Source organism: Sander lucioperca, chromosome 18, assembly GCF_008315115.2.
Source record: "Sander lucioperca isolate FBNREF2018 chromosome 18, SLUC_FBN_1.2, whole genome shotgun sequence".
Lineage (NCBI taxonomy): Eukaryota > Metazoa > Chordata > Actinopteri > Perciformes > Percidae > Sander > Sander lucioperca.
Genome location: NC_050190.1, coordinates 20,182,856 through 20,197,737, shown reverse-complemented (window position 1 = coordinate 20,197,737; position 14,882 = coordinate 20,182,856). Strand labels below are relative to the sequence as shown.

Genomic DNA, 14,882 nt, shown 5'->3' with positions numbered 1-14,882 from the left:
ACATACTCTGTGATTAATTAATCGAAATTAATCGCATACATAATTAACGGTGCCTGAACCGATACTTTTTAAGAAAGTAAAAAAAGAAAAGAAAAAAAAAAGGGTACTAAACAACAGTCGGTGACATTAAAGAATGGCTTGTTTATTTATAAAGCCCATATGGTCAAAATTAAATTTAATAATAATGTATAACAATAACTTATTTCACTAGTAAATTGCTGTTGAACGACAAAAACAACCAACAGATGGGGAAATGGACATTTACAATAACTTCAAATGCACCAGGAGGCTGTAGTTTACCAGTTTCATTGAACGCACCGTCTGTGTTGTTTCTCCGACGGCAGCTGCAGATTGTTACATACCGGCGTTGAATCCTCTACAGTAAAACACAGTCAAACTTTACACCGTTTAGCGTTAGCTGTCAGCATTTTAACCGTGTTTAAGCCAGCTACTAGCTAGCGGTAGGCTAACGTTAGCTGCTGTTGAGTATAGTGTTAACTAGCGTCACGTGCAGCGGTGTTTGTGTTGCCTGTGTCTTCTTTAGAGCATCAGAGAGAAGTGCAGACATATCAGTGGCACCAGATTTCGGTAGCCAGGGTTGGCAGGAAGAAGATTTTTACAAGTAAATGTTCCAATCAATGATCCAGGCAGCACATTCTCGCCTCCCTCCTTCATTTTACAGTCGAATGGTGGCTATAACGGCTCCTGCTCAAACGTCAATATGGAATGGATTGATCTGCATTATTCTTTTTAACGCGTTATTTCTTCTCAGATTAATTAATCGAAATTAACGCGTTATTTTGACAGCCCTAGTTGTTTTCTCTTGGGTTATTATTTTCATACATTGCACATATTTATACTGTGAAGAATTGCACACTTTAGTCAATTTTTTCACATTCCATCCTCTTCGTTTAAAACACTGTGCAGCTCTTTTCATTTAAAATAATTATCTTTGTTGTAGGGCTGTCAAACGATCACATGATTAAAATTCTATTATTTTGCATTTCAGAACAGTTTTTAAGTACATATTAACAATCGAAAGCAATTCTTACCAGTGTATCTTGATTGGGAATCAAATTAATGCAAAGAAAGTTACTTTATGAACTTGATTTTAAGATTTGTAATTATTTATTTACTGTGTAAACAAAAGAAAAATGTGTGAATCTGTCATTATTGCACAATTCCTCCAAGTACCAAACTAAAAAACTAAAAATCCCTATCTTTACCAGAGTCAATATAGTGTTTAGTAACTCCTAAATAATTTTGATTACTCACTGACGTCCAGTGATCACCGGTTAATGAGACAGCGGTGCAGCACCTTACAGCTGTTCCAGTGTGGCTGCTTTCTCCGTATCATACAGGCTTGTGTGGGGCTGCTGTCCCCCTCGACGGCAATGAGACGGGTCAGAACATGCCAACCGTAGTACGTCTTTAAGACCCAAGTCTTCTACGATGCTGACAGGTCTGCAGTTAGTTGCCACCCGTTTCGCAAGAGCTGTAGTAATTTTTTGGGATTTGGTTTCATCCACAGGTCGGCAAGTAGCACTCTCCAAAATAGTGCTTTGCCTGAGTGGGTAGCATGCTAGCGGGTAGCATCACGTTAACTGAACTATATGCTTAGCTCCGTAGGTGGTAGCTCAAGCTTGACGTGCTTCGGTGATATTTTAATTCGGCTTTACACAATGTGCATATGGCTTTCGACTTGTCTACGAGCCGTCCGGGAGTTTTGGAAAATAAAAAGCTCCATTTAGAGTTATTGCTGCTGTCTTTCTCCATCATGCCTGCAGCCTGCAGCAGCAGGATGTTACGAGGAAGTGGCAGCTTGATGATAAATAAAGGTGCTGCAAAGGGTCAAAATAGTGGCCTGTTAGGCACGACGCAAAGACGAGTGAAGTGTAAAATAAATTAATAAATGCCGGCATGCGATAAAAAATGCGTTGACCAGCGTTATGCTCGGCCCTTAATCGCATCGCGATTAACGCGTTAATGCTGACATTGTGAATGTCTATTTCATATATTTATGATTCTTGACTTTTGCAGTACCTGTTTTATTTTTTCTCTTACTATGTACTGTATATTGTGACCGGTGTGCACTAAAATACCGAGGCAAATTCCTTGTATGAGAAAACCTATTATTGTATTGTATTGTATAATAAACGTGTTTCTGATTCTATGATGGAAAAGAAGCCTATCCCTATGCTGACCGATACTGGATTTTTAAAGGCATTTACTGTTCAATATTTGGGATTAAAAAAAAAAATCTATGATAAAATATCGGCCAATAGTAATTTTCTTAAAGGAGAACTCCGGGCAATTTTTACGTTAATCTTGATCGCTATACTTTTTTGAGTACTGTCTATAGCAAAAACCATGAGCCGAATTGGTGCTAGCAACATGGAGCTTCTGTAGCTAATGCCCAGAGCTCCCGTTAGCTAAAACGGCAGTTATGGGGGCATAAGCTAAAGAGTGCCTTTGTGCCTCTTAACAGACTCAAAATGCTATTAAAATGTCTGTGCAACATGAACAGGGCGCTTACATGACAACAAGATGCGTTTAGCAACTTAGCCATTGTTGAAATTCACATACCCTGTTAGCTGCTAGCTGCCGTCTGGGATGAGTGAGTGTGTTCAGCCAGGCTCCGGTAATAATCATCACGCTGCAGTCCCGTGTGTATTTGTAACATAAATATCCATTTAGTGTGCAATCCATCTGGCGTTGGTGAGTAGGAGTCTTGTCCGTGTCGATCATTGTGGTTTCCTTAGCCGGACTAGCATGCCCGGCCGGCGTCCCTGCCTCTGCTTCATGCGGCCGACAACAATCCAACGAACGCCCGCTGGTCTGGTGGATGTCTTCCAGAAGACCGTTTAAGCCTTCGCCGCGAAAAATTGTATTTTATTTCCCCCTCAAAAATAGGTAATTGAGCACTGTAGTGGTTATGACCATATTAGTGACTATGCTACATGGAAACGGACCAAATTATGTTTGGGTCCTGTACAGTAAAATAGTGTTTTAGACGGCTAGCTGTAGTCTCGCTAAGTCCCGTGGGAATTCAGTTGTAGCAGGAAAAAGGTAAATAGTAGTGTGCAGGTTGGAGGAGCGTAGTGTGTGAAGAGTGAAGATCGGAGTTGTTCACAAGGGAAGAAGTTTGGAGTAACGTAACTGGAGAATATAGAAGACACTGAACACATGGAAGAGGCGTTTGAGTTTGATGGTCGTCCTTATTTATTCGAACCCGAGTATACAGACGAAGAACTAGCCTCACAAGAGTTGGAAAGAACGAGACAGACAGAGGGGCAACTGGCAGATGAAGCATCTGCTTCAAGGACACGGATTTCGGGCAACTGGTGGTGTTTGTGTTGGTGTTGTGACCCAATTCCTACCGAGGAAGAAAGCCTGTGCTGTAAAGAGTGGGATCTCATACAGCCAGTTAACGAAAACTGTGTCACCTGTACAGAGGAATTTGCTATTTACCTTTTTCCTGCTACAACTGAATTCCCATGGGACTTAACGATACTACAGCTAGCCGTCTAAAACACTATTTTACTGTACAGGACCCAAACATAATGTTGTGTTGAATCTTCTTAGTGTTTTAAAAATAGTGATTTTGATGCTATCATAGAAGTGCCCATAGGACTCCCATTCAAAAGGCCATTTGACTGAAAAAAACGAAATCTTAAAAGTGGCGTTTCCGTCCTAATTATGCTTTTAAACGAAAGTCTGCCTCGGGTACATTCACAAAAAGACCCTAGGTTGCATTTTGGCGAGAGCTTTAACGCTTTAACAAGGACTTGTTGATGTTGATGCGATGGACGAATGTTTTGCCAAGATGCCACAAACTGACAGAGTTGACGGTGGAATCATAGTTCCTCTGTCTGCAAATATCTGGGATACACACTGCCGTGTTAAATGCCAATGACACTCATCCCTTCATGGTGACAGGATGAACGCATCACAATGATCAAAGCACTGGTGACACGCCTTGAGGAGACAGATGTGTGCTTTATGTGTTGGGGTTGGTATCCATAAAACAACTCGCATAAAGTTTTCACTCACTATCAATAAACATGTTTGTCTCTGATAAGGTCAGCGCTTTCTAACACTCTCTTCCCTCTCTTATTTGTATCTGTGTACTTCTACTGCATGTTGAGAGCTCTTCACATAATGCTGCACAACTCAACTGATTAATCCGTTTAAAACATAAAAAGAAATCTTAAATCTCACCCATCCATGCCAAAACGAAGCAGTACCACTCAAACAAGTCTAGGAAATACAATATGGTATCATATCAACTATGTTTTGATACCGACACTGCTGATAACGATAAGTAATACCAGCCTTTTAGGTAACCGCTACAAAATCCAAAATAATGAAAACAGTTGTGTATACAGAGGTATAGGGCTGCAACTAACGATTATTTTAATAATCGATTAATCTGTCGATTATTTTTTCGATTAATCGATGAATCGGATAAAAAAACAAAAAAGCATTAATTTACATCAACTCAATACATACTTACATACATACTTGTTGTTTTAGTTAATAGTTGTGTAAAGGTAAGTAACCCAAAGAGTAGATACAGACAACACACACACACACACACACACACACACACACACACACACACAAACGTTCACTTGAAGCTTATTCATTAAATTATTACCATCATTGTAGTAAGTGCGAGGTAAGTTCATTTGTACACCACATTTAAACACAGCTTAAGATGACCAAGTGCTATAAAAGAACTTTAAAATTAAATTAAAAAGTACAACACACACACATATATTTGTCAACAATAACTGATATGGGACAAAACACAGAATATATACATGACAATATATTCAAAAATGAATGGGCCAAAAAAGGCGAGTGAATAAAAACGTGTCTTTAGTCCTGCTTTACTACTGTTATTAACGAGCTAACGCTAGCTTGTCATGCTAGTCAGCTGGATAACGAGTAAACACCAGCACCACTGGAGGGACGTTACATTCCTCACTTCAAAACGGAACAAAAGTAGGACTGTGTAGTGACTTTACCCTGCTGTTGAACTCCCTTCCTCCTCATCAAGGACTCCACCATGTTTACGTTTTAGGTGCTGAATCATCACCGTGGTGCGCCCGTGCCATGACGTGTCGCTTTTGCTTATCTTGCAATTAACACGTTTTTGATTTATTTAGTGTGAAATGCTCCCACACCTTGGATGACTTAGGTCTTACTGATTTCTCTGCCTCCGCCATGTGTTTCAGAACAACGTTACGGGTCTCTCTGGTCTCTCTCCGTATTTCCTCCACTCCGCTCTGCTCTTTTTTCTTTTCTTTCGCTCCGCGCCGCTCCGCACGGCACTCAACTCAATTGCTTTTATCTCTGCGACTGAGTGGCGTGTCGCGCGACACAACGAATCGATAATGAAATTCGTTGCCAACTTTTTTAATAATCGAATTTTATCTATTTTATCGATTCGTTGTTGCAGCCCTACAGAGGTACAACCATCAGGAAAAAAGCAGACAGAAAAGCAAAGATGGAAAAGGGTCATATTGAACCAGTGGTTCCCAACTGGTGGGTCGTGGTCCAGCTGCAGTGTTTTTATGTCACTGGTCTTTAAGCTGTAATATGCACTTCTTTGGTTGCAGTGCTAAGTTTTGCACTTTCTTGCAATATGTTTTATTTCATTGTGTTTTAAGCCCACATGTTTAATAGTGAAACAGAATGTAATGTGTGTTAATTAATATTATGTGTGAACCTTGAACTAATGACTAAGGAGTGATCTGGACCCTGAAGCTGGACTAGTTGGAAATAGGGCTGGGACGGTTACCGCATTACCGCAATACCGCGGTCACGTGACGACTACCGCGGGTCTGAGCTCGTCACCGTCATCACCGCAAAAAAACATTGGCCTGCACATGTGTGCACGTTGTGTCTAATGACATGGATTCATTGATTCTAATGACATGGATTGTGTCTGATGACATTGTGTCTTACATGGATTCAAGGTTTTCTAAACAAAATTGATCATCAAAAGATGGAGCAAATCCGACCTTTCTCGAGTTGGGGAGCTCAATATTCCATGACACATAACATTCCATTCGTGTTGACTATTAGGCCTATATGCGAGAGTAGCCTACCTGTGTAATGTCGGAGAAATGTCTTTGCCTTTCATACCGTGTATTACGGTAGGAAAGGCAAAGACATTCCTCCGTTCTCAGCTGAGGTAGACACATTAACGTTACAGCTGCAGTGTTTACCATTGCACATGAGTTTCCTTCTGTTTATAGTTTTATCCCGATAAAACGGCACGGTTGAATTTCAGCCTGCATGCACGTTTCGTAGCCTAAAACAGAGCAGCTTATATTGGTAGAGAGAGCTGTCTGTCGCCCTCTCTGCTCTCTGTCTGCTCAGTTGCTAGAGGGACTGCACTCGCGGGCAGCAAGATGTTGTAAGGTTTAAGCCGATGTTTTTTCGGGAGTAATGCCATTCACTTTACCGGCAGTATTGACAATAGATAAAGCCACCGTGTCTTGAGAAGCTCTAGTTTGTTGTTTAATTGTTCACTTTTAACTCACTTTACATAATCTTTGCTATCTCTTTTTCTCTCTTTTCCTCACAGCGGCACTCATATGCTGCTCTCCGTTACCGCTCGCTCTCCTTGCACGACCACGCGGGCACTGACATCACTCACTTAAGGCACCCTGCCATTCTCGCTCTAATTTACCCCGAAATTCCACCAACTGCGGAACAACAACAGTTTGTTTCCATCCAGAGGAGTAGAGGGGAAACAACTCTGTGCTGTGTTTTCAAGGTGTAGTGTAGGGAAATATGATCGGACGTGAGCACGGTGTATTTCATTTTGAAAATGAACCGGATGTTTTATTTTGTTTCTGTGCTCGACTTCCTGTCCTGCACTATCTGCCCTGTGCTGAATTGCTGCGGAGCTCTCCGGCGTCCAGCAAAAAGAGAAGCTCTGCGTATCTGCTCCGGAGGGCTGCGGATCGCCGGAGCTGTGCCGGAGTTGGAACGCAGCCGTTCTGCAGTCAGTGGAAATACACACATTGACTTTAATGGAAACCTATTGACTCCGCTGCCGTTCCGGAGCAGATCCACAGACGTTCTGCAGCCGGTGGAAAATGGGGGTTACGCTACTCTCGTAAGAGGTGAATTATACTGGCCGTTCCCAACCTGGCGCGTGCCATTGTGACGTCAAAATGACGTAGATCTTCGATTTCATATATTTATATTCACATATGCACGCGCCAGCTGGGCTGCGGTTACTGTAAAACACGCTTAAGGGGGTTGCGGTATACCGCTCTACTGTGGGAATTTCTTGCTTTTCAACCGCGGTAAGAAAAAATCCATACCATCCCAGCCCTAGTCGGAAACCACTGGTTTAAAGGACACTTTTGTGCTTTAAATGTTGTTTGTGAAACATGAGACACAGCATGTGCACTTAAAGTGCAGGCCAGGTCCAGGCACATAAATAGAAGCTGAAAGACATACCAACAGTCTGGGCCTATAACTGTCATTAAGCTCATTAAGGTAAGAGATTGAATATCATATTATTTATGTTTATTTAGGTCAGGCCAATGCTACAACAGCTGTAAAAATGTATGTAATATGTAATGCATTATTTCCCGACATGGCTTTTTAAAGAATATTCCACACAAAAAAAGTCTCTTTTGAGGGACTGAGTATTCCAATTCCCTTAAAAAGTGGCTTAGAAAAGTTTGTATCTTGCTTTTTCCAGGAGGACAGCAGCTGAATGATTGTTTTTACATTTACATTACAGTCAGTCCTATATAAAACAGCTATGAACAGCTATCTGAAAATATCCAGCATAGCTGGGCCACTATTCATTTAAAGCAGCCATATTATGCTCATTTTCAGGTTCATAATTGTATTTTAAGGTTGTACCAGAATAGGTTTACATGGTTTAATTTTCAAAAAACACCATATTTTTGTTGTACTGCAGTGCTCTCTCTCACTGCTGCAGATCCTCTTTTCAGCTGGTCTCTGTTTTAGCTACAGAGTGAGACCTCTTTTCTTCTTCTTCTTCTGTACCATCTTTGATTGCACTGCACATGCCCAGTAGCTCAGATGTAGATCATGTCAGCTAGCTAGCTCCATAGACAGTAAAAGAAAGGCTGTTTCTACAACTTCGGTCAGTTACAAGGCAGGAGTAGCTGGGAGACTTCTAAATGAGGGCGCACATGTAAGTAGTTCTTTTGTAGATTATGGTGAACTTGTGTGGTGTTGTAGCAGTGCTTTGCTATTGAGAACGAGGTAGCATGCTAGCGTTAGCATGCTAGCGTTAGCGTTAGCATGCTAACGCTAACGCTACGAGCTAATGGTTGCGGTTAGCCTGCTCGTTTCGGCTTGTGACGTCACAAGCCGTGCCGATTTTGAACAGCTCACCCAGAGATTGAAGGCAGGACACATTCAGAAACGGTATCTCACTCTAAACAGGATGGATGGATTTTTTTCAAAGTTTGTATGTGTGTGGATGCACCAGAGACACAACATAACACCCCAAATCCCAGAAAAAGTGTTTTTTTCATAATATGGGCACTTTAAAGCTAGCGGATGTCATGCTAGCTCCAAACAACATAAATCAAGCATATAATCTAATTTAAAATCTAAAATGTATCAAACAAAAAATGGACACTTAGTTATCGATTCAGTTATTCCAATTTACAACATAGGGGAAAGCTATAGGCCTAAATTCTCACATGAAAAGCCATACATCTTACATTTTTTCAAGAAAAGCAAGCTTCATCAGCTTCATATACATCCCGACTTTCCTCTGACCTCTATTTTGATGGGAGCCAGCTCTCGCACAGTGTTTCAGGGCCACGTTCAGCCCCCGACAAAAGTTTTTTTAAACTGAAACGGGGGTGCATTGAACACCCTGCTGCGTGCGCAAGCACTCTGCCTTTTTATTACCACGAGTTTACAGACACGTCGCTGCTGATTGGGGATCACCTGTGACACAGCCAATAAACGAGAGACACAGAGTCCCACATCTGCCACCTCTCTCTGAGTGGCTGGATCACGCATCTAACCTAGCTCTGGGGAGCTTATTCCCCGGAGTCCTTATGCGTTTCTTTTGCCCAGCATGTTTCCTTGGACTAGGGTGGCACCTAAATCATGGTTGCAGCTGTCCTGGTGGTCCTGCTCCGTGCCCTGCTATGCCCTGTTACACCCCGCTACGGTCTGCAGTGCCCTGCTACGCCCTGCTACGCTCTGCTGTGCCCTGCTATGCTCTGCTGTGCCCTGCTACTAGGGCTGCAACAACGAATCGATAAAATCGATAAAATTCGATTATAAAAAAAGTTGGCAACGAATTTCATTATCGATTAGTTGTGTCGCGCGACACGCCACTCAGTCGCGGAGATAAAAGCAATTGAGTTGAGTGCCGTGCGGAGCGGCGCGGAGCGAAAGAAAGAAAAAAAAAGAGCAGAGCGGGGGTAGAGGAAATACGGAGAGAGACCGGAGACCCGTAATGTTCTGAAACACATGGCGGAGGCAGAGAAATCAGTACGACCTAAGTCATCCAAGGTGTGGGAACATTTCACACTAAATAAATTGAAAACGTGTTAATTGCAAGATAAGCAAAAGCGACACGTCATGGCACGGGCGCACCACGGTGACGATTCAGCACCTAAAACGTAAACATGTTGGAGTCCTTGATGAGGAGGAAGGGAGTTCAACAGCAGGGTAAAGTCACTACACAATCCTACTTTTGTTCCGTTTTGAAGTGAGGAACGTAACGTCTCTCTTCTGGTGCTGGTGTGGTTTACTCGTTATCCAGCTTGACAAGCTAGCGTTAGCTCGTTAATAACAGTAGTAAAGCAGGACTAAAGACACGTTTTTATTCACTCGCCTTTTTTGGCCCATTCATTTTTCAATCTATTGTCATGTATATATTCTGTGCTTTGTCCCATATCAGTTATTGTTGACAAATATATTTGTGTGTTGTACTTTTTAATTTCATTTTAAAGTTCTTTTATAGCACTTAGTCATCTTAAGCTGTGTTTAAATGTGGTGTACAAATGAACTTAACTTGCACTTACTACAATGATGGTAATAATTTAATGAATAAGCTTCAAGTGAACGTGTGTGTGTGTGTGTGTGTGTGTGTGTGTGTGTGTGTGTGTGTGTGTGTATCTGCTCTTTGGGTTACTTACCTTCACACAACTATTAACTAAAACAACAAGTATGTATGTAAGTATGTATTGAGTTGATGTAAATTAATGCTTTTTTGTTTTTTTATCCGATTCATCGATTAATCGAAAAAATAATCAACAGATTAATCGATTATTAAAATAATTGTTAGTTGCAGCCCTACCTGCTACGTCCTGCAGTGCCCTGCTACGCCATGAACTACTACAACTACTATTTCTGGTCATTGTTCCAGTATCTTTATTGTGACTATTATTGCCATTGTTCATCACATCCCCAACCGGCACCGTCAGACACCGCCTACCAAGAGCCTGGGTCTGTCTGAGGTTTCTCCCTAAAAAGGAAGTTTTTCTCACCACCCCAGGTTTCTTCCTAAAAGGAGTTCTTCCTCGCCACTGGCTCGCCACGGGTCTTTGTAAATTATAGAGTGTGGTCTAGACCTACTCTATCTGTAAAGTGTCCTGAGATAAACTCTTGTTATGATTTGATACTACAAATAAAATTGAATTGAATCACCCACACCTGAACGTCCTTGGTTTGTCAGTGGAGCTGTAGCATATCAACTGTCAGAAGCAGTGTTCCTGGCCTCTCAGAGCTGTTTGTTTGGTGCTGCTGGTGTTGAGTTTATTATTATTGGTTAAACTCTGTTTTTGATAGTACCTTGATACAGTTGTGTTTAACCTATCATTTGTCTTTGCTGACTAGTTTGTAGGAGTGTCTTTTCAGTTAGTCTAGATACAATCTCGCATTGCCAGACCTTCCTCCAAAGCGCTGCGGAGGAGGGTCTGGCTAGTCCACATAGCATCACAATTGTCGGTGCCTCTGTAAAATAGCCTCAGGAAGGAACTTGTTTTGGTGGAACTAGCGTACGTTCAAAAGTTGTTTTAGTCGTGCAACAGAAAACTGAGATTGGACAGATAGTCTAGCTAGCTGTCTGGATTTACCCTGCAGAGATCTGAGGAGCAGTTAACCCTAGTCCTCATAAATCGACCAGAGTTTAGAATGCCAACACAAAGAAAGCGGAAGGTTACGGACATCTGGCCTAAAAAGAGGGGCATCCGGCAGAATTTCCAGCGGCACCTGAACAATCTCGGAAGTGGAACGTCGTGGATATAGACTAGTCTAGATAACTTTAAGAAAGCCTTAAGCTCTAGGGGTTCTCTGCCCTTTATTTTGCCTCCCTTTTCTCTCCTGTTTTTGGGTCAGTAAGGGAGATTAGTATTGTTTGTTTGTAAGAGCTCTTTGTTTAATATTTGGAAACCCTGACTCCTTATTTGCCACCATTTCTGCAATAGTAGACTGCCGAATCGGAAGCTGCGAATCGGATGCCAACTTCAGCGTAGTCAATAGTAGTTGGTTTATCTCTAACCTTTTTCCTTTGACTAATTGTCAAAAAAAGATGTTGGGTTACTTACTCAGTGTTCCCCTTGACATTAACTAAGTAAAGGTCATAACAAAGCATTTTCTAATTATCAGGTTATTTAATAAGAAATAGAACGTAATGTAAATAGAGTGCAAATATACAGTAAATATTAATGCTGCAAGTATCAAAAAAACAACTGTCTAAAGTTCACAAAATCCAAGAGATGCACAATGCCAAAAACATACTAGCTAAAGGTTAACGGTAGGTATCAGAAGTTGCCGTGCAAGCAATAAAAAGCCATGCAAGTGAACACCACGGCGGGTGCTGCATAATACATCCATGGTGCTGCATGTATACACAAGGGACATATCTCATACGTAAGAGTAGCATCCACACCAAACACAATCAAGTAGTTGCAGCCAATTTGATTAAACTTACCATTAGCCGGCGAATCGTCTTACTAGTAGCTAGCATCTTTTTCTTCGCTCTCAGATGACGGTTCGGGCAATCAAACACAACTTTAGTTTCGAAACTTCTTTCTTCAAAATGTCCTTATTTGTTGTTTTGAACGCCACTATATAAAGCTATCGTAATAACTATTTTGACAAAATGCATCCTTTTTAGACCGTTTCATAGGATCCACTTGTTGGACGCGCGGTCTGAAAAATCCAACCTTTTAAGGACACCATTTTTTTGTGAATGAATAATGTATTGTAAATAAATAAATGTTCTTCCTTAAAATACAGGGGCCATAATTATACATACCCCTATGTTAAATTCCCATAGAGGCAGGCAGATTTTTATTTTTAAAGGCCAGTTATTTCATGGATCCAGGATACTATGCATCCTGTTAAAGTTCCCTTGGCCTTTGGAATTAAAGTAGCCCCACATCATCACATACCCTTCACCATACCTAGAGATTGGCATGGTTTTATTTCAGTTAGTCTAATAGCTGGTTTGATTTGCATTGATATGGATCTTATCTCAGTAGCTATTAGGCTAACTGAAATAAAACCATGCCAATCTCTAGGTATGGTGAAGGGTATGTGATGATGTGGGGCTATTTTAATTCCAAAGGCAGGATCAGGATGCATAGTATCCTGGATCCATGAAATAACTGGCCTTTAAAAATAAAAATCTGCCTTCCTCTATGGGAATTTAACATAGGGATATGTATAATTATGGCCCCTGTATTTTAAGGAAGAACATTTATTTATTTACAATACATTATTCATTCACAAAAAAATTGGTGTCCTTAAAAGGTTGGATTTTTCCTCAATTTTTAATTAAGGCATTAAGATCAATTTCCAAAAGATGATTTTTTTTATTCCTCTTTTTAGTCAACTTTAGCATGGGTATGAATACTTATGAGCAGCACTGTATATATATATATATACACACACACACACACACACACACACACACACATACACACACACACACACACAGTGAATCCATCTGTCCTCTGTATAGCTGTATTCCATACCGTACACACACACACACTCATACACATAGGTGCAATAATGAAATTCAAGGTTTAGTTAGACAAAATATTTGGCATCTTGTTAAAAGATTAAAAGATGAATATGGAAATTATCATTGGGGGTTTTGGTAGCCTACAGTTTTAACCCTTCTGTTGTCTTCCCGTCGACAGTGCAACTTTTTGTTTTTCTGGGTCAAAATTTGAACTTTTTTTCAACGTTTTGGACGTCTTTTTTGACACATTTGTTGCTTTTCCACCAATGTTTTTGTCATTTTTTTCCCAACATTTGTTTCTGCACCTTTTTGACGTTTTGTGTGTTTTTTCCCCCACGTTTTTCAAGCTTTTCCCGACATTTTTGTCACTTTTTTCAATGTTCTTTTATAAAAAAAAATAATAATAATTTCAAATGCTATGAAATTGAATAAAACTTGTGAAGAGCATTGTAGGGAAGCATCCACGTTATTTCTTTTGAAAATTTGGTTGAAAGAAACCCAAATGTTCTGATATAGAAACTTTTTGAAAAATGGTCAAACTTGACCCGAGGACAACATGAGGGTTAAACATATTTCTTAACATTAAATAACTCCAAATCATGAGAGTGATGCAGAAGCCACCTTGTCCAGGAACCATGCTCTTTGAGAGATATAAAAGCATGAGGTAGGCCTACATTCAATGCAAAATGTTCTGGATTGCACTGCAAATACAAGTTTTCAGACATGTTGAACATGAAGACTAAATAACATATTGTCCACATTAATGAGAGGAAACTTGGTGTTGTTGATGACCTGTTTTGGTCTGCTACAAAAACATGTTGATCAATGTGTTTAATTGATGGCTATTCATGTTTAGAATTATTCTAGTGCTAGATAGTGCTCCAGATTTGGTGATTGTGGGGGTGGGGGGGGGGGGCTACTAAAAAACAATTAAGTTAAACTAATGTGCTTTTAAATGTGTATTTCTGTTACAGAATTGTACTAGCCTATATTTCTTTTTATTTATTTCTATTTCTGTGTGAGTGCTAACCTTTGTTTGTTTTGTGGTTTGGATATTAACAGTTGCCCATACATTTTTGGTTTGTTTTGTTTGTGTTACGTAACAGAAAGCGTATCCACACCATCCACACATACAGATTTACAGGGCTGGAGTCCTATTTCAGAATGGCCTGGACCCGTTTCAAACTGAAAACAGGCTTATTTTATGTTTAACATAATAAACAATCTGGCAAACTAAGATTATCATTAACTTTCTTGTGCTGCCTGCCATACATGAGTGCAGGTTGATAAAGACAAATACATCACTCATACTTTGGGCAGAGACCATCATCAGCCACAAGGGGGAGCCAAGCACACTTATTTCACAAAACTGTCAGCTGTGTGTTGTTTTTGAAGATAGATAAGAACCTTTTGTTATTCTCCGGCTTGTTTCTTCTGATTCTTGCCCTGCGCTGGAGCCATGTTTCAGACTTGTCTTGACTGTGGACTAGCATGAATATTTTTGTGTCAAATTATGCACCTCAACCCCATACCAATGCAAAGTGTAGAAACTATAGTTACATTACAGTTTCACAATATATTACAACCCCTGAGTCTTGACCTAACCTCTCTTTGGTCTCGGGCATGACTCAGTCTCTACTTGGCCTCCTTCTAGAAAAGAGCTTGACTAAAACTGTGTGTGGCTCACAGACTTGTGCCTCAACATTTTATTGCACATGATAAACACAAGATGTACTACCTTCCCCCACTTGATGGCAGTATAGACCAAAAGAAGGCACTGGCAATGAAGCGGTTCAAATTTCACCTAGCAACAGGGCTGCTGCTTGTTCATTCACACACCTACATGGTTACATGTGATGCCCCTCCACTTTCA

The 14,882-nt window shown here is 40.6% G+C and overlaps 1 long non-coding RNA gene across 1 annotated transcript in view; it reads right to left on the bottom strand.

Moving 5' to 3' along the window:
• Window positions 1-12,192, bottom strand: part of LOC118493722 — a 108,585-nt gene extending 96,393 nt beyond the window's left edge. The window contains exon 1 of the long non-coding RNA XR_004895686.1: window positions 11,972-12,192. This is a non-coding gene — a long non-coding RNA (uncharacterized LOC118493722). The remainder of the gene's footprint in view (window positions 1-11,971) is intronic.
• Window positions 12,193-14,882: the final 2,690 nt, after the last annotated feature.